This window comes from Suncus etruscus, chromosome 6 (assembly GCF_024139225.1).
Source record: "Suncus etruscus isolate mSunEtr1 chromosome 6, mSunEtr1.pri.cur, whole genome shotgun sequence".
Taxonomy (NCBI): Eukaryota; Metazoa; Chordata; class Mammalia; order Eulipotyphla; family Soricidae; genus Suncus; species Suncus etruscus.
Window position 1 is genome coordinate 42438012 of NC_064853.1, and position 27422 is coordinate 42465433.

Consider the following 27422-nt stretch of genomic DNA (forward strand, 5'->3'; position numbering starts at 1 on the left):
AATGAATGCCCTTCAGAGTCAGAAGCACCAAGGTTGAGTGGGGTTAATTGGAGACCACATGTTTTTAGTCTAGTCACTTTGCCCAACAATAACTGTGATGTCAAGGTCAAGTGAACCTGAACATCCAATGAGGCACAGTTTCACAAGACCAGCAGCAGCTATGACACCATCCTACTAGCCAAAGTGGTAACTGCGGGAATTTATGATTTTAAGTACCTGGTAGTAGCGATAGTGCCAAAGTCAAGAGGACATGGGTAATACCTGTGTGCCAAGTTCTTTTTTTTTTTGAATTTTATTTATTTATTGATTAATTGATTGATTGGTTGTTGGGCCACAACCAGCAGCGCTCAGGGGTCACTCCTGGCTCTGCACTCAGAAATCACCCCTGGCAGATTGGGTGACCATACGGCTGCATGCAAGGCAAATGTCCTACCACTGTGCTATCTCTGGCCCCTGTGTGCCAAGTTATAATGAGCCTGGAGAGCAACTAGAAATTTAAGTGCCTGTAGTCACTAGACTGGAGCATTCATGCAGATTTGGAGGACAAATCTTAACTGGAGCAGGACTAAGTGGATGCTGTCTCTGTTCAGCTTTTTTTTTTTTTCAGGAAGAATCATCTTTATTTAGGCCCTAGCCTATCTCATGTGTGGCCTATCTCATAACCTTTTAAGCATTCAGCCATTCTAGGCTAGCCTTGCGTCTTAACTCACTTTAGCCATCTTCAGGGCCAAAGGAAACAGCCAAAGGGGGCCGAATTCCCTCGGTCCCAGCCTTATCTACCTTTTCCAAGACCCCTCCCAGGAATGGGCCGGGTCTTGCAGGTAAGGTCACACCTATTATCCGGTTCCCAAGACCCCTCCCAGAAATGGGTGGGTCTCAGGTACACCACATTTCCCCCTTTTCTTAATATTTTTATGCACCAACGTAATAAAGTGAAAATTAATATACCAGCCCTTTTCAAAAACAAAACATTTTTGCAAAATATACTATACACTTGTAACCTAAAATTCTATTAATGCTTTTTTTACCAAGCACTATTCCGGAACTTTCATGTTCCTATACTTTTAAACTATATTGGGGGAACCTTTTGTTCCTATACCTTTTTTATACACAAGTACTACAGCATAAAGCTTAACATACATTTTAAAAACAGGCTAAGTACATTAAAATACACAGTAAAACATTTTGCAATAGAAAATATTAACTATGAAAGACAACAAAACACATTTAAATTATAAAGAAAATGACTAAGACAAAGATGCAGGTGGTTAGAAATTAGATGTTTAAATGGGCTAAACTGTATTACCTCCCTTTTATTTTTATTTTTTAACCACTAACTAACTAAAACTTATCCCATCACCAACTATGAGTAAACTATAAGACTACCCGCTTAGTTCCTACACCTAAAATCATAGTTCAAATGATTAATTTGTCCCACGCTGATCTCACCACGTGGCTTTTGTAAACTTAAAGTTTAGATGCTGGTTTGTTCCACGCTGATCTCACCACGTGGCTTCCTTTCATAGTTTTAGGCCCCGCCGACGGTTCTGTTGACCATGAGGTTGCAGGTTTGCTTCTGCTGTTTCACCTTTCCAGGCTTGCAGTGGAGCAAAAGCTGAGCTGAGCTGAGCTGAGCTGAGGCGTTCCTGCTTCTGGGCCGATAGGAGCTTTTCGCAGCTTTTCCCCTCTGGGCAGCACTTAGCAAACCAGTTTTCGGCCACAGCTTTTTTGCAGAGGGCTTTTGGATGTTCAAAGTTCAAAGTTATTTAAACTAAAAGTTCAGTCCGAAATTTCCAAAGTTGAAATCCAAATTCAAGCCACAGGTCATTTTCAGAAAATCAGTCCACTTTAAATACAGTCTTTTTTCTCCTCCGTTTCCAATTTAAGCTTTTAATCAGTTTTTGTAGAGGCCGAGGTTTTTGTTTCTTGTAACAAAGTTTCAGTTCTGGGCCTGGGCCTGGGCTGGAGGTGATGCAAGCTTCCACCTCCCTTCTTTCAGTTGCCCTTCTTCCCCTAGAAGGGGTCACGGCCATCTTTGAACATTGTTGCACGTGGCCCAGGGTTTTGGGCTCAGTGCACCCGAAAAGAGCCAAAATGAAACTGAAAAGCAGAAATCTCACCATCTTAGCTGTTTTCTTGGGTCCAGGATTCAGGTCAAAGTTCGGAGCGCCATTTGTTGCATTAGTTAATTAAAGATGGGGCTGGATGGCAATGGATGGAGGCCTTTGTGCTTAGGCCCCAGCCACGTGGCTTCATCCCCCATGCAGCCAGCGAGTCCCAGGCCCAGGTGAAACGTGAAATCACTCACTCACAGGCAGGCTTCAGGAAGAATCATCTTTATTTAGGCCCTAGCCACCACGTGTGTGTGGCCTATCTCATAACCTTTTAAGCATTCAGCCATTCTAGGCTAGCCCTGCGTCTTAACTCACTTTAGCCATCTTCAGGGCCAAAGGAAACAGCCAAAAGGGGCTCTGTTCAGCTTTTTTAAGAGCTGATGGGGAACAGATTTTGGTTGTCAATGGTTGGCAAAGGAGCTTAGCAAGCAGGGGATTTTTGCTAGAGGTTGATGTTTGGGAAATGAACGGGGAGCTTTCTGTATGACTTGCTTGTCAGCAGTTCAGTGCTCATTGGCAGGGGATGGGCCTATTTTTCTACTGATAGAAGTAACTTCTAATAATGTTTATTCTGTTCTTATCATCTCATCATCAATCTCAGCTATTTGCTAGGGGTGGGTGGGGCTCTTGACCTCAGGGGTGAAATCCAATATGGTGGCCACCAGCATTGCTATCCGTAAGGTTGCCAAGATGGTTCTTACCAGTGACTCTGAACCCTGTTTACACCCTGTAGTTTTATAACCACCATTCCAGTGTTGCAGCAATAGCATTAGATTATCAAATAGATTTGAGAGCTAGTTGTTAAGTGTAACATTCTGCTCCCAAACTTTCCCCAAACTAGCTTTTTGCTTTACAATGAAGTTACTTTCTTGGCAAATGCATATATCTTTGCCCAATTAATCTGAATGTTGTTCCTTTGACTCTTGCTGTAGAACCTATGCTCATTTGAAATTTTGGGTCAGTAGATAATCCAAGTTCTCAGAGTCACTCCTAGTGATGTTGGGAGGGTGTGCATAGGTGCCAGGGTCAGCTGATGCAAGGCAAGCATCCTATCTACTGTACTATCTCTCTAGACCCAGTTGATAATTATTTTTAAATCCATATTTTATTCTGGTAGTATACAATATATAACAAAAATGGTTATTTGTGAGAATTATGAAACGTGTCAGAGAAGGAAGCACCAGATATCTCTCTCCTCACCTAGATAACAATTGCACTGGCAAAATCTGCTCAATCTAACTATTTTGGAATCTGTTTGAAGGATTGCACTTTTCAAGGAAAATTTGGACTGTATATCATGGCTAATTTCAGCTCTTAGCACAATAACAGCAATCCATCCCCCACCTTCAGCTACGTGGAAGGCAGCTGCACATGTGTTTCTAGAACAGCTTGCACACAGAGTGTGGGAGATAGGGTGGGCAAAAATGATCCTGCATTCCAAATATAGAGAATCTTTGCTCTGATCACTGATTGCTGCATTTGATCACAGAGGTGCAAAGACTGGTACCCATGGTCTCAACACTCTTCCCCTTTGTTGAAAATCACTTACCCTCTGGATGAAGTGACTTCCAGAAGGCTTAGACGTAGGGGCTGCAGGAGGCAAAGTTGGGGTGATCCTTGAGTGCAAAGTCAGTAGTAAGCCTTGAACATTGGGTGTGTGTGTGTGTGTGTGACCCAAACAACTAAAACAAAACAAAACAAAAAAAGATTCCTCTAGGGCAGGGCCACAAAATGTTGTATGGAGGGCCGCAAACGGCCCGCAGGCCTTGAGTTTGAGACCCCTGGCTTAGAGAGTTAAAACACTTTTTATCCCTACTTTCCACATGCCTCTTCTCAGAAACTGACATTAAAGAGTAGGATGTTCAAAGGAAAGACATATATAAGAAACACTTGAAATTAGCTACACATACACTGGGAGAAATCTTAGAAAAGACCTAAGATTGATGTGTCAGGTTGTTTCTAAGCTTATAGCAGTAACCTCCAAAAAATTACAACACAAAATTTTTTAAAAGGAAAAGGATTTCTTTTGAGATTTACTGCATTATTTGATTTAAATGTTCAGTGTACAGGGCCAGAGAGATAGCATAGAGGTGAGGCATTTGCCTTGCATGCAGAAGGATGGTGGTTCAAATCCCGGCATCCCATCTGGTCCCCCAGCCTGCCAGGTGTGATTTCTGAGCGTAGAGCCAGGAGTAACCCTTGAGTGCTGCCAGATGTGACCCAAAAACCAATAAAAAAAAATTTCAGTGTACACCAAAAAAAAAAAAAATCAAAAGATAGGGTTAGTGATAGTGCTCAGCAATAGAACACATGCCTTGTATGTGTGAAATACGTAGTTTTGATCCATGGAGCTAAAAAAAAAAGTATACAACACCTTTCTTCTTTGGAGGATGATATGATACTTGAGATTGAACTCAGGGCCTCAGGTACTTGAAGCATATGCCTTACTACTGAGCTACATTTTAGGTCTCGAATGGTATGCAAAGAAATAGGAGAGGCACATGCAAAGGAAGAAAATAAATTTAGAGAAACTGTCCTTGAAAACAACACAATGATGGATCTACTAGACAAAGACTTTAACATAGCTGTCTTTAGAACTGAAGGAAAATATGAAAATTTAACCATTATTTATCAAAATTAAACATGTATATATAGGGGCCAGAAAAATTAGACATATATATGTATACAAAAACATAGATATAGGGGCCAGAACAATAGCACAGTAGGTAGGGTATTTGTCTTGCATGTAGCTGGCCTAGGTTCAATCCCCCACATCCCAGCCTGCTAGGAGTGACTTTTGAGCGCAGACCCAGGAGTAACTCCTGAGCACCTTAGGGTGTGGCAATATATCCACACATATGTATCTGTACATATGCACACACATGCATGTATACATATACACACATAAACACACATATAAATACACATACATAAACATATTGCCATCTATATAATATATATGTGTGTATATATGTGTGTGTGTGTATATATATATATATATATATATATATATATATATATAGAGAGAGAGAGAGAGAGAGAGAGAGAGAGAGAACAGCTGAAAAATAAAGCAAAAAGAAAATCTGGAGATTTAGTACAATTAACTTAAGTGGAAATTCACTTGGAGGAGAACAGGGCCCGCTGAAAAGGCCGGCTGAAAATGAGTGCTTCTGTGGCATCACTGCAAATAATACATATGGAGCATGGCATTGCTTGAGGGTCCCTCTGAGAGAATTCATGGCCATCCTTTCAGGGACACCCATCTCCATGGAATAAAGAATTAATGAGAATTCAGAGTTAGGAGCATGCCTCTTAGGTAGAGGTTGTTTGAAAGACTGATCAGATATATGGTTGTAGTGGGATTTGCTAAGAAGATAGACTTTCATCTTGACAGCACAATATGGTGACTGCTGCACCTGTCTCTCAACTTGAGTATGGAGCTGCCATTTCCCTGAGTTCATGCAACCCAGTTCCATCATCCCACCAGACAGATTCCAGCTGAGTGAATAGGCATTTCACAGGATTCATTTCTGTATTGTCATACAAGCTGCAGAATTGCAGTTTCTCGAACTTCTTAAGCCCAACAAAGGGTGGTATGGCCTAGGAGCAGTCATCTTAAAGGGGAGCATGATGGGAGATGGGGCTGCACTCTGACCTTAGTTCAGTAGGCAGATCCATAGCCAAAGATCTAGGCTCACAGTCTTGGCCATTTCTACCAAATACCTAACCTCAGATATCCGCCCTGTTATTCTTCAAGTTCCAGCTGTTGGACTGAATGCTTGCATTGCACTGACCTAACTGGGTTTAATCCCCAGCACCCTACATGGCCTCCCAAACTCTGCTAGGAGTGATCCCTGCATCAAGAGCCATGAGTAAGCTCTATACACCACTGGGCATGATCCAAACAAACAAGCAACCCAGCTGTTGTGCAGACTAATCCATAGATTTATAGTGGTAGTTAGCTCAGAAACCAAAGGATGCTCTCCCAAAGTGGGTGCATTAGATTTCAGCTGGAATTTAAAAAAGATCATGCCTCTGCTCATCATGTCAGAAAGAGACCAGGACAACACAGACAGGGCCCAGTTGTCCTAAGGTCACACCTGGGTGAAGTTATTCCTGATAATGCAACAGGGAGCTGTCATCTCTCACCCTGAAAATGGGTGTTGACAAATGTAAAAATTCCCCTATCATTTTGAGGATCAACTTGCTGAACAGACCGCACATATGACTGCAATTCTCAGTCACTGCCTAAGAATATTGCTTTGTGACGCCAAAAATGCCAAACATAAAGACCTGTGAATATGGAGTACAGGCCAGCTAGTGTTTGGGGTTAAGGTAGCTGCAGTCTGTTGCCACCCCAGTGCACATATATCAGAGCCACAGGCTCTAGATTGATCTTGCAAGCATTTAAGAAATCATGCAATACGGGGCCAGAGCGATGGCACAGCAGTAGGGCATTTGCCTTGCATGCAACTGACCCAGAATGAACCTCGGTTCAATCCCCTGCATCCCATATGCTCCCCCAAGCCAGGAGTGATATCTGAGTGCATAGCCAGGAGTGACCCTTAAGAGTCACTGGGTGTGGCCCTCCCCCCCCCCAAAAAAAAAACAGAAACAAAAAAGAAAGAAAGAAATCATGCAATGCATTAATGACTGCTAAAATCAGTAGACTCACAGACAGTAACCTGATAATGTGAATGAGAACCTTAGGTTACTGCTCAGAACTCCTGGAATTGATTGCTTCTACTTTCATTCCACAAAGCACCAGGAAAAATGAAAAAAAAAAAAAAAAAAAGAAGAAGAAGAAGAAAAAATTCTATTTTATCAATAGATGGGACTAAAAAGCAGGAAAGTACTCAGAACATGAAAAGTTTAGATGCTGCCTGCAGGAATTGTAGATCTTGTGACTCTGACAGTGAAAGTGACCGAAGTTATTTTTATCATGAGTTTCAGGGAAAGCAGAGATAGAGTTGAAAATGCCTCCTTTTTTGACATAAGTCACACTTATCTGTAAATATATGATAACTTTTTTTTTTTTTTTGGTTTTTGGGCCACACCCGGTAACGCTCAGGGGTTACTCCTGACTATGCACTCAGAAGTTGCTCCTGGCTTGGGGGACCATATGGGACACCGGGGGGATCGAACCGCGGTCCGTCCAAGGCTAGCACAGGCAAGGCAGGCACCTTACCTCTAGCGCCACCACCCGGCCCCTATATATGATAACTTTTTTTTTTTTTTTTTTTTTTTTTGTGGTTTTTGGGTCACACCCAGCAGTGCTCAGGGGTTATTCCTGGCTCCAGGCTCAGAAATTGCTCCTGGCAGGCACGGGGGACCATATGGGGCGCCGGGATTCGAACCGATGACCTCCTGCATGAAAGGCAAATGCCTTACCTCCATGCTATCTCTCCGGCCCCGGTTCGATTCTCTCTCTTTTTTTTTTTTTTTTTTTTTTTTTTTTGGTTTTTGGGCCACACCCGGTAACGCTCAGGGGTTACTCCTGGCTCTGCGCTCAGAAGTTGCTCCTGGCTTGGGGGACCATATGGGACACCGGGGGATCGAACCGCGGTCCCTCCAAGGCTAGCGCAGGCAAGGCAGGCACCTTACCTTTAGCGCCACCGCCCGGCCCTGATAACTTTTAATGTTTAAAAAACTTTAAAAAATCTTTAAATGCTGCCCAAAGATGATGATAAAATAATATACTACATTATGTTTAATGAACTGAGGCAAACACTGGAAGATTCGAAAAATTAAAAGAAAAATTTATAGAAAAAAATTAAATAATGAATTGAAACATAATTGAAGGAACTAAAGTGTACAATGGAAGAAGTCAAAAATATAATTACCTTGATGATAAGAGTCACAGAATTATCAATGAAGGAAGGTAATAGACATCAGATTTAAAATAAGGAAGAAAATTTAAGATATTTAGTGGGTGGAAAACAGTGGTAAGAGGAACAACCTCAAACTCGTAGGAATTCCTGAAGGAGAGAGAAAAGAGAAGGGAAAAGTTAGCTGAAAAGATAATGGCTGGGGCCAGAGAGATAGTACAGCGATAAGGCGTTTGCCTTGCAGGCAGAAGGACTGTGGTTTGAATCCCAACATCCCATGTGGTCCCCCGAGCCTGCCAGGGGCGATTTCTGAGCATAGAGCCAGGAGTAACCCCTGAGCGCTGCCAGGTGTGACCACCCCCCCCCAAAAAAAAAAAAAACCAAAACCAAAACCAAAAAAAAAAAAAGAAAAATAAAGAAAAAAGCAAAGAAAAGATAATGGCTAAAACGTCATCAGCCCAAGGAGGAAGACTTGTGTACTAATCCAGAAGGCACAAAGAATGGCAAACAGAACAGTCTCAAGACACATCATAATAAAAAAATTTCAAGAGCCAAAGATTGAGATAGGCTGCTTAAAGCAGCAAGGGAGAAGCAACGCATCAAATGTAAGGGAAACAACATAAAATTTACATCGTATTTCTCAAATAGAAGCACAAGGAAGAAGAGAATGCAAAATCAAAATTTGAATTAAAATTCAAAATTTCATTTTGAATGAACAAATTCAAATAATTGAATGAAAAGCGCTTGCAACCAATAATCCTCAACGTTGAGGCCAGAAAGATAGTTCCAAAGTTAAGCACTTGATTTGCATGAGACTAACTCCCATTCAACCAGGGCATAGTGTATGATGCTCTGAGTTCTGCCAGTAGTGAGTGCTGATTGAGTATTGACTCAATCCCTTCCCTCCCTCCTCCCCCGAAATCTTGTGTGTGTGTGTGTGTGTGTGTGTGTGTGTGTGTGTGTGTGTTTGGATCATACCCGGCAGCGCTGAGGGGTTACTCTGGGCTCTGCGCTCAGAAGTCGCTCCTGACTAGCACGAGGGACTATATGGGATGGCTGCGCGCAAGGCAAATGCCCTACCGCTGTGCTATTTCTCCGACCCCTCTCCGCCCCAAAATCCTATATCCTGCAAGGTGTCACTCAGCTTTGAGAGAATGATAAAAACACTCTCAGAAAAGCAATAGTTGAAGACATTTGTTGAATCGAAACCAACTTTGCTAGGAACACTGGATGGCCCCTTATTTAAAAAGATAAAGGCAAATAAATGCAAAACAGATTTCTCATAGAAAAATTTTTTTGTTTTTGTTTTTTTTCTTGGGTCACACCCAGCAGCGCTCAGGGGTCACTCCTGGTTCTATGCTGAGAAGTTCTACGCAGGCACGGGGGACCATATGGGATCCTGGGATTTGAACCACCGTCCTTCTGGATGCAAGGCAAATGCCTTACCTCCATGCTATCTCTCTGGCCCCTCTCATAAAAATTTTTGTATGTGGGGCTGGAGAGGTGACGCTAGAGGTAAGGTGTCTGCCTTGCAAGCGCTAGCCAAGGAAGGACCGTGGTTCGATCCCCCGGCGTCCCATATGGTCCCCCCCAAGCCTGGGGCAATTTCTGAACTCTTAGCCAGGAGTAACCCCCGAGCATCAAACGGGTGTGGCCCAAAAAACCAAAAAAAAATTTTTGTATGAATTTTTTATATTAATATTTTTCTAAATATCAATAAACTGAACTCTCCTATCAAAACCCAAAATTTATAGATGGATCAGTGAACAAAATACTTTCTTTCCCTATAAAAGACACATTGGACATTCCACAACCATGTGAACAGCCTAGCTTCACAGCTTTATGACTAATTTTGAAAGGGACACCAAGTCAAGCCAGTGAAATTCCCATGTATATTAGTCTTTTTTTTTTTGGTTTTTGGGCCACACCCGGTAACGCTCAGGGGTTACTCCTGGCTATGTGCTCAGAAGTTGCTCCTGGCTTGGGGGACCATATGGGATGCCGGGGGATCGAACTGTGGTCTGTCCAAGGCTAGCGCAGGCAAGGCAGGCACCTTACCTCCTGCGCCACCGCCCGGCCCGTATATTAGTCTTTAGGCTGAAAATTCTGGTGCCTCCTTTGGAGCAGGGAACACAAATGATTGTCCCAGTTCCACAGATCCTGGAGTTCCTAGAGCATATGGCCATGTGACACCTCAAAATTCCATAATACTGACAGCTCAGTAGGAGCACAACAAATTAGACGGGAAAGTAGCACAGAAGCCCACTAAACTTAATAAGCAAAAACAATAACACAGAAGGCTCAACTAGCAACAAATAGCTCAGTAAATCCTCAGACAATGACTGTAATAACACCATTGTGAGATATAACAATTTTCACAAATTTCTTTCACTGAACTCTTTTTTTTATTATTCCACGTACCATTTTGTTTTAACAAGCAACAGAAAATAAATTAGATTGTGCCTGTGAAGAGGGCAGACTTGAAGGTGTGGGTGGGAAATGGGGACAAGGGTAGAGGGAAGATCATACTGGTGATAGATAGGTGCTGAAACATTGAATGCCCCAAACAACTGTTATTCATAGAACTTTGTAAATCATGGTGTTTAAAGTTTAAAAAAAAAAAAGGCACATTCTCTTTCTCATCATAAATACCAGCTCAGAGTGGAATGTTGGAAAATAATCATACAGGCTAATGCTAGACTTACAGAGCATGAACAGTCATACTTGTCAGACCAAATAGCATGCCAGCTGAAGAAAATAATAAGAGCTAGGGACAGACATTACTTACTAGTTAAGGGATCATGAGATTAGGAATACTTAACTCTTATCAACATGTTTGCACCAAACTACAGGGTAACAAAATTTATAAAACAATTGCTAAAAGACCTGAGGAGATAAAATGACAGTAACACAATAGTTGTGGAAGACCTTAACACCCTGTTTTCATCATTGGACAGGGAAACCAGACAGAACACAATAAAGAGCCAAAAGTCTTAAATGAGCCATTGGAAGAAATTGGTCTAGTAGACATATGAAAATCTCTCCATCTCCAGAAAATTAAATACACATTCTTCTTCAGTGCACATGGAACATTCTTCAAGATAGCTCACATTCTGGGACACAATAAAGTGTTCATCAAGTCATAAAAATAGAAATTTATCAAATAAATGATCAGATCACAATGCCATGAAGGTAGAAATTAACCATAAAAACAATGTTGGGAAACGCTTTAATATTTGGAAATTGAACAACTTACAAGTGATTATTGGATCAAAGAGGACATCAAAAATAAAAAAGATACCTCAAAATGAACAAGAATGGAGACACAAGCTATCAGAATACATGGGACACAACAAAAGCAGTACTGAAGGGGAATTCAAAGCAATAAGCTTTTATTAGGAGGAAAAAACAAAAGCTCAAGACCTTTACAGCTTGAGAAAGTAGAAAAAGAAGACAAATGAGCTCCAAAATTAGTAGAGAAGGGGCTGGAGAGATAATACAGCGGTAGGGCATTTGCCTTGCATGCAGCCAAACCAGGATGGATGGTGGTTTGAATCCTGGCATCCCATATGGTCCCCCATGCCTTCCAGGAGCAACTTCTGAGCACAGAGCCTGGAGTAACCCCTGAGCACTGCTGGGTGTGACCACCCCCCACAAAATCCCCCACAAAATTAGTAGAGGAAGATAGAGTAGAAATAATAGAGTAATAAATAATAGAATAAAATCTATGGCATAGAAATCAAGAAAATAATTCAAAAGGGTCAAGGAAGCTAGTAGCTGTTTTTTGTTTTTGTTTTTTCAAAAAAAAAATAAACAAGATGGACAAACCCTTTGCCCGACTAATGAGAAACAAAAGAGAGAAAAGCTAAATTAATTGGATCAATGATGAAAGGGGGAGAGATTATAACAGACACCTGAAAAATATGAAAACTCTTAAGAGGTTACTTAGCTAGTAAGGTGGAGAATTTAAAAGAAATGGATTAACTTTTAGAATGATACGGCCTTCCAAAATTTTCATGAGAAAGTGGAAAATCTAAAAAGACCAATTATCAGTAAGGAAATTGAAACAGTAATAAAATAATCTTCTCAAGAACAAAAGCCCTGGTCCAGATGGGTTCACTAGTGAGTTCTACTAAGACTTCAAAGAAGATTAATTGTCCATATGCTTCAAATTCTTCCAAAATATACAGGAAAAGAATTATTCATAACAGCTTCTATGAAGCCAACATTACTTTAATACTAAAATCAGACAAAGAATATCACTAAAAAAGAAAATTACAGGCTCATGTTCCTGATGAAAATTGATGCAAAGATCCTCAGCAGAATCTTACAAATCAAATGCAACAATTTATAAAAAATAGTGTCCAAACCCAGCAAATATCCAGGAATAAACTTTCTGGTGTATTTGAATCACCCCAGGTTGATTGCATGCAAGGCAAGCATCCTACACACTGTGCTATCTTTCTACCCAAATACCAGGAATCTCCCTCCTCCCCGACCGCTTGTAATTTTGAAATTATTTAAAATAAATTATTAAAAATAAAACAAAACAAATACCAGGAATCAATTTAACCAAGAACTTAAAAGATATACACATTGAAAAAATACACGTTAAATACTATAAGTCACTTTTGAGATAAATAAAACAGGAAACTAGGAAATGGAAGATTTTTTCATGTTTGTGGATTGAAAATATTAACATCGTCAAATTGACCATCCTTTCTAAAGCATTATACAGAATCAATGCAATTTTCCACTACATTTCTAAAGACATTCTTCAAAGTCTTAGAAAAATCATTACTAAAATTTGAATGGAAGGGAAGGAGCTGGTAGGGACTTCCCTTGCATGCGACCAACCCTGGTTGGATCCTTGGCACCCCATTCAGTCCCCTGAGCGCTGCCAATAGTGATTTCAGAGTGCAGAGCCAGGAATAAGCCCCTAAGCATTGCAGAATATAGTTCAAACACTGAAAAATTTTTGTGTGAAATCATAAAACTCTTTGAAAAGTCAAAGCAACTTTGAGCAAAAACAAGATGCAAGGTATTTCATTTCCTTATTTCAGGTTATATTATGATGCTATAGTAATCAAACTCTGGTACTTGAATAAAAACAGACTTTCAGATCACTGGAGCAGGCTTAAACAATAAACTCTCATTTTTACAAATGGTTAATATAATATATCCAAAGATTAAAACAAGCAAATAAATAAAAACTCTAATCAACCAAGTAACATAAATTGATAAAACTATCCTTGAAAGTGAGGGAGAAGGGCCCGGAGAGATAACACAGGGTGTTTGCCTTGCAAGCAGCCGATCCAGGACCGAAGGTGGTTGGTTCAAATCCCGGTGTCCCATATGGTCCCCTGTGCCTGCCAGGAGCTATTTCTGAGCAGACAGCCAGGAGTAACCCCTGAGCAATGTCGGGTGTGGCCCAAAAACAAAACAAAACAAAACAAAACAAAACAAAAAAAAAAGAAAGTGAGGGAGAAAAGACATTCTCAACTAAGGGAGGGGGCAGATAGATAGTACAGCAAGTAGGGTACTTACCTTGTATTTACTAACCTGGGTTTTATCTCTGATTACCCATATGGCCCCCTGAACACATCAGGAATAACATCCCCATCCCTCACCCCCAGAGAATTTCTTGAGTGCAAAGCCAGGAGTAAACCCCGAGATTCCCAGGTGTGACCCAAAATACAAGCTTTTTGCTTGTATTTTCACATCCCCTAAACTTCTGTTTAGCTTAGAATTTCAAAAAGAAATTCTAAGCTAAACAGAAGTTTAGGGGATGTGAAATCACTAGACCTACCCTATAACAAGTAGTCAGGAAGTCCAATACATTGAATTGAAAGAATAGTCAGTAAATTGAAATTGCATGGAGTAAAAGTTAAATTGAGGGGTCGGTTGGGGGCCGGGCGGTGGCGCTAAAGGTAAGGTGCCTGCTTTGCCTGTGCTAGCCTAGGACGGACCCTGGTTCGATCCCCAGGCGTCCCATATGGTCCCCCAAGCCAGGAGCGACTTCTGAGCGCATAGCCAGGAGTAACCCCTGAGCGTCACCGGGTGTGGCCCAAAAACCAAAAAAAAAAAAAAAAAAAAAAAAAAAAATTTGAGGGGTCGGAGAGATAGCATGGAGGTAAGGCATTTGCTTTGCATGCAGAAGGACAGTGGTTCGAATCCTGACATCCAATATGGTTCCCTGAGCCTGCCAGGAGCTATTTCTGAGCGCAGAGCCAGGAGTAACCCCTGAGCACTGCCGAGTATGACCCAACAAAACAAAACAAAACAAAACAAAGCAAAAAGTTAAATTGCTGTAAAGCTGGGACCAGAGCAGTGGTGTTAGCAGTAGGGCATTACCCTGCTTGCGCTGACCCAGGATGGACTATGGTTTGATCCCCCGGCGTCCCATATGGTCCCCCAAGCCAGGAATGATTTCTGAATGCATAGCCAGGAGTAAATCCTGAGCGTAACTGGGTGTGGTCCAAAAAGCAAAAAAAAAAAAAAATTGCTGTAAAGCTGGTATTTTATTTTGTTTGTTTTGATTTTTGGGCCACCCCTGTTTGTTGCTCAGGGTTTACTCCTGGCTCTGTGCTCAGAAATTCTAATAAACTCTGGGGTTGCCAGGGAACAAACACAGGTCATCCATATGCAAGGCAAGTAAATGCCTTACCACCATACTATATCATTGGCCACAGAAAAGCTATGGAGAGGGGGGTCACATCTGGCAATGATCGGGGTTACTCCTGGCTCTGAAGTTAGGAATTACCATATTTTACGGTGTATAGGACAACTTTTTTTTTTTTTTAATTTTTTCTTTGACTCTAATTCTTTTTTTTTCTCTCTTTTTCTTTTTCTTTTTCTTTTTTTTTCTTTTTTTTATTTTTTTTTACACCACCCATCACCAGTGCATCATTCCCATCACCAATGTCCCAAGTCTCCCTCCTCCCCACCCGACCCCCGCCTGTACTCTAAACAGGTTCTCAATTTCCCTCATACATTCTCATTATTAGGACAGTTCAAAATGTAGTTATTTATCCAACTAAACTCATCACTCTTTGTGATGAGCTTCCTGAGGTGAGCTAGAACTTCCAGTTCTTTTCTCTTTTGTGTCTGAAAGTTATTATTGCAAGAATGTCTTTCATTTTTCTTAAACCCATAAATGTGTGAGACCATTCTGCGTTTTTCTCTCTCTCTCTGACTTATTTCACTCAGCATAATAGATTCCGTGTACATCCATGTATAGGAAAATTTCATGACTTCATCTCTCCTGACAGCTGCATAATATTCCATTGTGTATATGTACCACAGTTTCTTTAGCCATTCGTCTGTTGAAGGGCATATTGGTTGTTTCCAGAGTCTTGCTATGGTAAATAGTGCTGCAATGAATATAGGTGTAAGGAAGGGGTTTTTTGTATTGTATTTTTGTGTTCCTAGGGTATATTCCTAGGAGTGGTATAGCTGGATCGTATGGGAGCTCGATTTCCAGTTTTTGGAGGAATCTCCATATCGCTTTCCATAAAGGTTGAACTAGACGGCATTCCCACCAGCAGTGGATAAGAGTTCCTTTCTCCCCACATCCCCGCCAACACTGTTTATTCTCATTCTTTGTGATGTGTGCCATTCTCTGTGGTGTGAAGTGGTATCTCATCGTTGTTTTGATTTGCATCTCCCTGATGATTAGTGATGTGGAGCACTTTTTCATGTGTCTTTTGGCCATCTGTATTTCTTCTTTGTCAAAGTGTCTGTTCATTTCTTCTCCCCATTTTTTTGATGGGATTAGATGTTTTTTTTCTTGTAAAGTTCTGTCAGTGCCTTGTATATTTTGGAGATTAGCCCCTTATCTGATGGGTATTGGGTGAATAGTTTCTCCCACTCAGTGGGTGGCTCTTGTATCTTGGGCACTATTTCCTTTGAGGTGCAGAAGCTTCTCAGCTTAATATATTCCCATCTGTTAATTTCTGCTTTCACTTGCTTGGAGAGTGCAGTTTCTTCCTTGAAGATGCCTTTAGCCTCAATGTCCTGGAGTGTTTTACCTACGTATTGTTCTATATATCTTATGGTTTTGGGGCTGATATCGAGGTCTTTAATCCATTTGGATTTTACCTTCGTACATGATGTTAGCTGGGGGTCTAAGTTCAATTTTTTGCAAGTGGCTAGCCAGTTTTGCCAACACCACTTGTTGAAGAGGCTTTCTTTGTTCCATTTAGGATTTTTGCTCCTTTATCAAAAATTAGATGATTGTATGTCTGGGGAACATTCTCTGAGTATTCAAGCTTATTCCACTGATCTGAGGGCCTGTCTTTATTCCAATACCATGCTGTTTTGATAACTATTGCTTTGTAGTAAAGTTTAAAGTTGGGGAAAGTAATTCCTCCCATATTCTTTTTCCCAATGATTGCTTTAGCTATTCGAGGGTGTTTATTGTTCCAAATAAATTTCAAAAGTGCCTGGTCCACTTCTTTGAAGAATGTCATGGGTATCTTTAGGGGGATCGCATTAAATCTGTACAGTGCTTTGGGGAGTATTGCCATTTAAATGATGTTAATCCTGCCAATCCATGAGCAGGGTATATGCTTCCATTTCCGCGTGTCCTCTCTTATTTCTTGGAGCAGAGTTTTATAGTTTTCCTTGTATAGGTCCTTCACATTTTTAGTCAAGTTGATTCCAAGATATTTGAGTTTGTGTGACACTATAGTGAATGGAGTTGTTTTCTTTTTTTTTTTTTTTTTGGTTTTTGGGCCACACCCGTTTGATGCTCAGGGGTTACTCCTGGCTATGTGCTCAGAAATCGCCCCTGGCTTGGGGGGACCATATGGGACGCCGGGGGATCGAACCGCGGTCCGTTCCTTGGTAGCGCTTACAAGGCAGACACCTTATCTCTAGCGCCACCTTCCCGGCCCCTGGAGTTGTTTTCTTAATGTCCATTTCTTCCTTATTAGTATTGGTGTATAGGAAGGCCATTGATTTTTGTGTGTTAATTTTGTAGCCTGCCACCTTGCTATATGAGTCTATTGTTTCTAGAAGCTTTTTGATAGAGTCTTTGGGGTTTTCTAAGTAGAGTATCATGTCATCTGCAAACAGTGAGAGCTTGACTTCTTCCTTTCCTATCTGGATTCCCTTGATATCCTTTTCTTGCCTAATCGCTATAGCAAGTACTTCAAGTGCTATGTTGAAAAGAAGTGGTGAGAGAGGACAGCCTTGTCTTGTGCCAGAATTTAGAGGAAAGGCTTTCAGTTTTTCTCCAGTGAGGACAATATTTGCCTCTGGCTTGTGGTAGATGGCCTTAACTATATTGAGAAAGGTTCCCTCCATTCCCATCTTGCTGAGAGTTTTGATCAAGAATGGGTGTTGGACCTTGTCAAATGCTTTCTCTGCGTCGATTGATATGATCATGTGATTTTTATTTTTCTTGCTGTTGATGTTGTGTATTATGTTGATAGATTTACGGATGTTAAACCAGCCTTGCATTCCTGGAATGAAACCTACTTGATCGTAGTGGATGATCTTCTTAATGAGGCATTGAATCCTATTTGCCAGGATTTTGTTGAAGATCTTTGCATCTGCATTCATCAGCGATATTGGTCTGTAATTTTCTTTTTTCGTAGCATCTCTGTCTGGTTTAGGTATCAAGGTAATGTTGGCTTCATAAAAGCTATTTGGAAGTTTTCCTGTTTTTTCAATTTCATGAAAGAGTCTTGCCAGGATTGGTAGTAGTTCCTCTTGAAAGGTTTGAAAGAATTCATTAGTAAATCCATCTGGGCCTGGGCTTTTGTTTTTGGGCAGACATTTGATTACTTTCTTAATTTCCTCAATAGTAATGGGAGTGTTTAGATATGCTACATCCTCTTCATTCAATCGTGGAAGATTATAAGATTCCAAAAATTTATCCATTTCTTCCAGGTTTTCATTTTTAGTGGCATAGAGTTTCTCAAAGTAGTTTCTGATTACCCTTTGAATCTCTACCATATCAGTAGTGATCTCTCCTTTTTCATTCCTAATACGAGTTATCAAGTTTCTCTCTCTTTCTTTCTTTGTTAGTTTTGCCAGTGGTCTATCAATCTTGTTTATTTTTTCAAAGAACCAACTTCTGCTTTTGTTGATCTTTTGGATGGTTTTTCTGGTTTCCACTTCATTGATTTCTGCTCTCAGCTTTGTTATTTCCTTCTGCCTCCCTATTTTTGGATCCTTTTGTTGAGCACTTTCTAATTCTATGAGCTGCGTCATTAAGCTATTCAGGTATGCCCCTTCTTCTTTCCTGATGTGTGCTTGCAAAGCTATAAATTTTCCTCTCAGTACTGCTTTTGCTGTGTCCCATAGGTTCTGATAAATTGTGTCTCCATTGTCATTTGTTTTCAGGAAGGTTTTGATTTCCTCTTTGATTTCATCTCGGACCCACTGATTATTCAGTATGAGGCTATTTAACTTCCAGGTGTTAAAATTTTTCTTCTGTGTCCCTTTGTAGTTTATATATAATTTCAGGGCTTTGTGGTCAGCAAAGGCAGCCTGCAAAATTTCTATCCTCTTGATATTATGGAGATATGTTTTGTGTGCTAACATGTAGTCTATCCTAGAGAATGTCCCATGTACATTAGAGAAAAATGTGTATCCAGGCTTCTGGGGGTGGAGTGTCCTGTATATATCTACTAGGCCTCTTACTTCCATTTCTCTCCTCAGGTCTAGTATATTCTTGTTGGGTTTCAGTCTGGTTGACCTGTCTAGTGTTGACAATGCCGTGTTGAGGTCTCCCACAATTATTGTGTTGTTATTGATATTATTTTTCAGATCTGTCAACAGTTGTATTAAATATTTTGCTGGCCCCTCATTCGGTGCATATATGTTTAGGAGGGTGATTTCTTCCTGCTGTACATATCCCTTGATTAATACAAAATGTCCATCTTTGTCCCTTACTACTTTCCTAAGTATAAAGTTTGCATCATCTGATATTAATATGGCCACTCCTGCTTTTTTTTGGGTGTTGTTTGCTTGGATGATTTTCCTCCAGCCTTTTATTTTGAGTCTATGTTTGTTCTGACTATTCAGGTGCGTTTCTTGTAGGCAGCAGAAGGTTGGATTGAGTTTTTTGATCCATTTAGCCACACTGTGTCTCTTAACTGGTGCATTTAGTCCATTGACATTGAGAGAAAGAATTGTCCTGGGAGTTAGTGCCATCTTTATATTAAAGTTTGGTGTGTTTGTTGGTAAGCCTTGTCTTAAAGTATGCCGTTCAGTTTTTCTTTTAAGAATGGTTTTGAGTCTGTGAAGTTTTTGAGCTGTTGTTTGTCTGTGAAACTATGTATTGTTCCTTCAAACCTAAAAGTGAGTTTTGCTGGGTACAGTATTCTAGGCGAAGCATTTATTTCATTGAGTTTTGTCACTATGTCCCACCACTGCCTTCTGGCCTTGAGTGTTTCTGGTGACAGGTCTGCAGTAAATCTCAAGGATGTTCCCTTAAATGTAATTTCTCTTTTCGATCTTGCTGCTTTCAGAATTCTGTCTCTATCTATGGGATTCGTCATTGTGACTAGAATGTGTCTTGGGGTGTTTTTTTCTGGGGTCTCTTTTAGTTGGCACTCTTCGGGCATGCAGGATTTGATCACATGTATTCATTATCTCTGGTAGTTTCTCTTTAATGATGTTCTTGACTGTTGATTCTTCCCGGAGATTTTCTTCCTGAGTCTCTGGGACTCCAATGATTCTTAAGTTGTTTCTGTTGAGCTTATCATAGACTTCTATTTTCATCTGTTCCCATTCTTTGAGTAATTTTTCCATTGTTTGATCATTTGCTTTGAGGCTTTTTTCCAATTTCTTCTGCTGTATGTAATTGTTATGTATCTCATCTTCCAGTGTACTGATTCTATCCTCAGCTGCTGTTAACCTGTGGGAAATCTCAAACATGTTTTTCTTCAATTCATCTACTGAGTTTCTCAGACCTGTTATTTGATCTGAAATTTCCGTTTGGAGTTTTCTCATTTCTATCTTCATATTCTCCTGATTATTTTTAGTTTTCTCTTCTATACTTTGTTTGAGTTCTTTGAACATGTTCCATATTGCAACTCTAAACTCCTTATCTGAGAGACTGACTAGGTGGTTGATCATGTTCAAGTCATCAGAGTTGCCATCTTCATTCTCTATGTCTGGCACTGGCCCATGTTGTTTCCCCATTGTCACACTAGTACTGCGTGTTTTTCTACGTGTTGTGATTGTATTCATTGGCTAAATGCTGTGCACCGTCGCGAAGGGGAGCGGAGCAACCGTGCTCCGCCAAAAATGCAGGACAGCAGAGTAGAGAGGCAGAAGGCATCTGAGATCCAGCGAAGTTCAGTGGCTCCTCCCTTTCTGGGCGTGTCGACTCACCTCCACGGAAGGCTCACGGGAAGGCAGACTCCCCGGAAAGTTCACAGGAAGGCAGGCTGGCTGATGAGCCGCACCAAGGGTGAAATCAGGCCGAAAATGCAGGACAGCAGAGTAGAGAGGCAGAAGGGTGCTGGCATCTGAGATCCAGCGAAGTTCAGTGGCTCCTCCCTTTCTGGGCGTGTCGACTCACCTCCACGGAAGGCTCACGGGAAGGCAGACTCCCCGGAAAGCTCACAGGAAAGCAGGCTGGCTGATGAGCCGCACCAAGGGTGAAATCAGGCCGAAAATGCAGGACAGCAGAGTAGAGAGGCAGAAGGGTGCTGGCATCTGAGATCCAGCAGAGTTCGGTGGCTCCTCCCTTTCTGGGCGTGTCGGCTCACCTCCAAGGAAGGCTCACGGGAAGGCAGACTCCCCGGAAAGCTCACAGGAAAGCAGGCTGGCTGATGAGCCGCACCAAGGGTGAAATCAGACCGAAAATGCAGGACAGCAGAGTAGAGAGGCAGAAGGGTGCTGGCATCTGAGATCCAGGACAACTTTTTAATCCACGAAAAACTTAAAAGTCAGGGGTTGGGGCCGGAGCAGTGGTGCAAGAGGTAAGGCATCTAATTTGCCTGCCCTAGCCGAGGACGGACCATGGTTCGATTCTCCGGCATCCCATATGGTCCCCCAAGCCAGGAGCGATTTCTGAGCACATAGCCAGGAGTAACCCCTGAGTGTTGCTGGGTGTGGCCCCAAAACAAAAAACAAAACAAAAAAAGTCGGGGGCCATCTTATACGCCCGTATACAGCATGCTGAAACTTACTTCAGCTTCAGGGATGAGTGATCTGCCCCCCTCTTACTGACGCATCCCATCCAGCTGCCAGGCGTCATCACTCAGTCCTCTGCTTGTCCTGATTCATCTTTCAGGGCACACAGAGGAGCTGAGTTACCCAGCACCTCATCTCATCCAGCCGCAGGGTATACAGCTTTCCAGTGCTCAGTCCTTTGTTCAGCTTTTATGGGACATAGAGGAGGTGCTCTATCTCTTTCTAGCTGTCCTATTAATCACTGCACCCCAGCCAGCTGCTCTTGGAGGACCCCCTCTCCCTGCTCTCAATGTAGATCACAATTAAAAAGTCACAGCCACTCACTACAAATGACAAATGTAAAATTATTGTTGTCACTCCAAAGTCTAGCTTTATTAAACATATACTGTTAACATTTGAGTGTCCTACTTTTTTTCTTTTACGTTTTTCAATTTCCATTTGGTGTGTGTTAAAAGAGAGGTAATCTTATATGGTGAATGTAACCCAAACCCTATATGTATATATATATTTTATTATTATTATTATTATTATTATTATTATTATTATTATTATTATTATTATTTTGGCTTTTGGGCCACACCCGGCTGTGCTCAGGGGTTACTCCTGACTATCTGCTCAGAAATAGCTCCTGGCAGGCACAAGGGACCATATAGGACACCGGGATTCGAACCAACCACCTTAGGTCCTGGGTCGGCTGCTTGCAAGGCAAATGCTGCTGTGCTATCTCTTCGGCCCCCAAACCCTATATATATATATATATATATATATATATATATATATATATATATATATATAAAATATAATTTTTTTTTGATCATAGTGGCTTACATATTGTTGACAATATTATTTTCCAAACCCTATATTTTAACATGAAAAGTAGGGGGTCATCTTATACACCCAGTCATCTTGTACACTGGAAAATGCGGTAATCTTGGTTGTGCTTAGCGGACCATATGGGATGCCAAGGATCAAATTCAGGTTAGCTATGTACAAAGAAAGCAGTCCTATTCACTGTATTATCATATTGGACCCCAAAGAGCTGTTTTATTTTTGGTTTTTGGGCCAGACCCGGTGACACTCAGGAGTTATTCCTGGCTATGTGCTTAGAAATCACTTCTGGCTTGGGGAACCATTTGGGAGGCCGGGGGATCAAACTGCAGTCCATCCTAGGTTAGTGCATGCAAGGCAAATGCCCTACTGCTTGCTCCACCATTCCGGCCCCAACAGCTGGTATTTTAACAATGATTTGGAATTGCATTTTTGTTTGTTTTCTACATGATTTAAGAGACTAATATTTTTAAAGAAAATTTAATTATTAGTATGGAAACTATATTTGGGTTTTAATGCCACGCTTTATTTTTATAGAGTTTAGGAAACTAATATATTTTAAAGAATATTTGGTTTATGTTTTGAGGCACACAACATATAAAGATGTAATTTATGACATCAACAAACACAAGGGGTGGGATGATAGCTATAAAGGACATAGCTTTGTTGTTGAAGTTAGACTGGTAAAAATACAAATTGCAGTGTTAAAACTTGAGATTTAAATATAATCCCCATGGTAACCACAAAAATATAGCTCTAGAATATACACAAAAGGAAATGCAAACAGTCTCTTAAATATTTCACCCCAAACCAACTAAATATAGAAGCATATAGAAACAGAAACTAAAAGCTAGAAGTTATGTAGAAAAAATAACAATATAACAGAAGTAAATCTCTGGTTAGCAGCAATTACTTACAACATAAAAACTTTAAACTCTTCCATCAAAAGACAGAAGTAGGTAGAATGGCTACAAAACCCTGATTGGGGAGGGCACTTGCCTTGTGTGCAGTGACCCTTTTTTTTTTTTTTTTTTTTTTTTTTTGGCCACACCCGACAGTGCTCAGCGGTGACTGCTGGCTGTCTGCTCAGAAATAGCTCCTGGCAGGCACGGGGGACCATATGGGACACCGGGATTCGAACCAACCACCTTTGGTCCTGGATCGGCTGCTAGCAAGGCAAACGCCGCCGTGCTATCTCTCCGGGCCCATGACCCATGTTTGATCCTGGCACCCCATATGGTCTCCCAAGCACTGCCAGAAATTATTCCAGAACACAAAGCCAAAGGTAAAGCTTGAGAACAGCCAAGTGTAGCTCTGAAATAAAGACAAAAGCATCATGACCCAACTATGTGCTGTCTATAAGAGTCACTTGAGATCCAAAGACATAAAAAGTTTAATGTGAAAAAGGGATTTCATTTAAATAATAACCAAAAGATTATAAGTGTGGCTATACTAATTCCAGACAAAAGAGGTTTTAAAGTTAAAAGTTTATTTACTTATTTTTGTGCCACATATGATTGATGCAGGGTTACTCCTGGTTCTGCATTCAGAAATCATGAAAAGGTATTAGGATAAATTGTACAAATAAAAATTTCCAGTAAAAGAAGGAGTGATAATTCAGTGAGTAAGGCACTTGCCTTGTACTCAGTGGACCAAGGTAAGATCCTCAACAGCCCATATTGTCTCCTATCACTGCCAGGGTAATTTCTGAATAAAGAGCCAGAAATAACCCCAGTGCACCACCGGGTATGACCCCCCAAAACAAAACAAAAGAGTTAAAGCAAAAGCAGACAGAATTGAAGGGAGAAAAATGTAGTTCTACAATAACACTTGAAGATCAATACCCCATTCCCATAATGTATAAGACAATGAGACAAAAAGTGTATAAAGAAATAGAATATAACACAATAAACCACATATATCCAACAGGCATACAGAATACTTCTGTTCTCAAGTACGTGGAACAACATTTTCTAGAATAATCCAAGGTCATACAGAAATATTAAGTCTCAATAATTAGAATTCTTGTTTCATTGACCACAATGAGAAGAGATTAGAAACCAGTAAGAGGATTATAGAGATAGAACAGCAGATAGGGCAACTTGCTTTGAATGAAGCCAAACTAAGTTTGATCTCCAGCATCTCGTATGGTCCCCTGAGCACTGCCAGTAGTATTTTCCTGAGTAACCCTTAAACATCTCCAGGTGTAGCCCCCCCAAAAAAATCAGTAGCAAGGTAAAATTGGAAAATTCACAAAATTGTGTAATTTAAATGATACCTTTTTTTGTTTTGTTTTGTTTTTATTTTTTTTGGGCCATGCCTGGTGGTGCACAAGGGTTAACCCTGCTGTGCACAAAGAAATTGCACCTGGCAGGTTTGGAGGAGCATATGGCATGCTGGGGATTGAACCTGGGTCCATCCTGGGTTGGCAGCATGCAAGGCAAAATGCCCTGCTGCTGTGCTATTGCTCCAGCCCCCATGATACCTTTTCGATAGGAATGTGCCACTCAAGCAGTAACAGGGCTCCTCTCCCTGCAATTGCTTGTTTGTTTGTTTGTTTTTAGGGTGCTGGGGAGTTAGAACATACCTGACAGTGCTCAAGTTTTATTTCTGGGGCCCGGAGAGATAGCACAGCGGCATTTGCCTTGCAAGCAGCCGATCCAGGACCAAAGGTGGTTGGTTCGAATCCCAGTGTCCCATATGGTCCCCCGTGCCTGCCAGGAGCTATTTCTGAGCAGACAGCCAGGAGTGACCCCTGAGCACTGCCGGGTGTGGCCCAAAAACCAAAAAAAAAAAAATTTACTTCTGGATCTACACTCAGAAATTACTCCTGGCAGTGTTCAGTCCTTGGCACTGCAAGAAAACAAAAACGCAAAAAACAAAAACCAAACTGCTTTAAAATGATAAAAGTAATAGAATACCATAGTTAAATTCTTTGGAGGTGCTTATGAGAATTATATACAGAGGTGTTGAGAAGGAGAAAACAAAATTGAGGGGTGTATTTTTTTTTTGCAAGGCAAACACCGCTGTGCTATCTCACCTGGCCCCCCCTGTTTCCATTTTCATATTGATCCACTGATTTGCCTAAGTCTCAAGTAGTCTCTTAAAATAAGTGCTGAACCCTTTTTGGACACACACATATGACTAGGGACAGGAGTGACCTCAATAGAAGCCTGATTATTGGAACAGAGACTAGAAGCTGTACAAAGAGAATTCCCTATAAACGGAGAAAAAAAAGAGTTGACACAAGAACCAGCAATAGCAATAAATCTAAGTAATGAAGAATAATGTTGGCTCCAGGTACATACAAGACAATGGCTGATACAGATGATTCCAATCCAGACATCCTGGAGAAAGGTGGGCACCCTTAGAGATGCAGGTTATGAGTTTGAATAGAAAGAATTAGATCACTGTTCTCTATAACAGCATGGGGACTCTCTTAACTTTGCTGTGGCTCCTCTTCTTTTTTTCACTGAGCACTCCTTAGGAGGCTTTTTTTCTTCTTGACATGGCTTTTCTGCCTTGAGTGTTATGCAGTGGCCAAGTTTCATGGTTTTCCAGCTCCAGCTAAATTCCAGCATCACCAGCATGGGGTGTGGCTGAGTTACTGCTTTTTTTAGTTCCTAGTGCTGCTGCTGGTAGGGATAACATCCGTAGCAATGGAGTTTCAGCAGGGGTATGACTCTAGTGGAGTCGTTACGGCCTGAGGTCATAGAGTCCCTGCTTGCATGTCCATGGCAATGAGATAATGAACAGCTCAAGCAATTATACTGCAGGACTTTTCCAACAGAGCATAACACAGAAAAAGCATTTCCTCTTATTTCACAAGAGATAGCTTTAACATCCAGCATCAAGCCAAAGCAGCAGCATTTCAGTTCCATCAACAGTGGCACGTGGCACTGATGGGAATCACCGCAGTGTGGAGTGGAGAGGCTCTTGTGCCCTGAGCTGGCCTTCAGCGGGCATATTTCTGGCGTGATGAGCTATGGCCTACAGATTTCACTTTTTGCTTGTAAAATTAAGAATTTCAAGCTACCAAATTTTAATTGGGAATGATAATGGTGACCTTTGTATCCACCAACTGGCACAGATATTTTTTGGTTAATTTTGTAATATTATGTATCTGTGCGCAAAAATCTGGTCTATATCCATATTTTTCTCTTTCTTTCTTTCTTTCTTTCTTTCTTTCTTTCTTTCTTTCTTTCTTTCTTTCTTTCTTTCTTTCTTTCTTTCTTTCTTTCTTTCTTTCTTTCTTTCTTTCTTCTTTCTTTCTCTCTCTTTCTTTCTTTCTTTCTTTCTTTCTTTCTTTCTTTCTTTCTTTCTTTCTTTCTTTCTTTCTTTCTTTCTTTCTTTCTTTTTCTTTCTTTCTTTCTTTCTTTCTTTCTTTCTTTCTTTCTTTCTTTCTTTCTTTCTTTCTTTCTTTCTTTCTTTTTCTTCTTCCTTCCTTCCTTCCTTCCTTCCTTCCTTCCTTCCTTCCTTCCTTCCTTCCTTCCTTCCTTCCTTCCTTCCTTCCTTCCTTCCTTCCTTCCTTTCTTTCTTTCTTTCTTTCTTTCTTTCTTTCTTCTTTTCTCCATCCCTCTCTTCTCTTCCCTTCCCTTCCCTTCTTTTTCCGCTTTCTCCACCTCTCCTACCTTCTTCTCCCTTTCCTTCTCTTCTTCCTCATATCTTTTATTTATTCCCTTCCCTTCCCTCTCCTCTCTTCTCTCCACTATTCTTATATTGGTTACTGTAGATATTTTAACAAATACTTAAAAGTCTGAAGTTAATTCTTTCTTATTCTTGAACCCACCCCTGTACAAGGATCTTAAACACTTAGATTTCCTTCTCTTTTCTTTTTAGAGATTAAAGTTATTTATTGGCATATATTTTGATTGTCTTGCAAAGCCCAACAAACATCACTATGTTTGTTTCACACAACTTATATGTATATGTGTTTATTATTTATTTATTTAATTCTGAATCCTAGTTCTACTCTTTGAGGTCACTTTCACACTTGTTATCATTCTATAGCTTTCTTTCTTCTCTGATGAATCTTACTTTATTGCAATTTTTTTTTTTTGTGGTTTTTGGGTCACACCCGGTGGTGCTCAGGGGTTATTCCTGGCTCCATGCTCAGAAATTGCTCCTGGCAGGCATGGGGGACCATATGGAACGCTGGGATTAGAACCGATGACCTTCTGCATGAAAGGCAAACGCCTTTGCCTCCATGCTATCTCTCCGGCCCTTTATTGCAGTTCTTTTATTTATTTTTCTTCTGGGTTTTGGGCCACACACAGCAGTGCTCAGGGCTTACTGGATTTGTGCTCAAGATTCATTCCTGGTGGGGCTTGGAAGACCATATGGGGTGCTAGAGATCAATCCTGGGTTCACTGCATGCAAGGCAAGTGTCTTACCATGGTATTATGGCTCTAATCTATTTTATCGTAATTCTTCAAAAGCCTTTTTAACCAGGCATGGATTTCTAGGTTGGCCATTTTGTTCTCTCAGCACATTG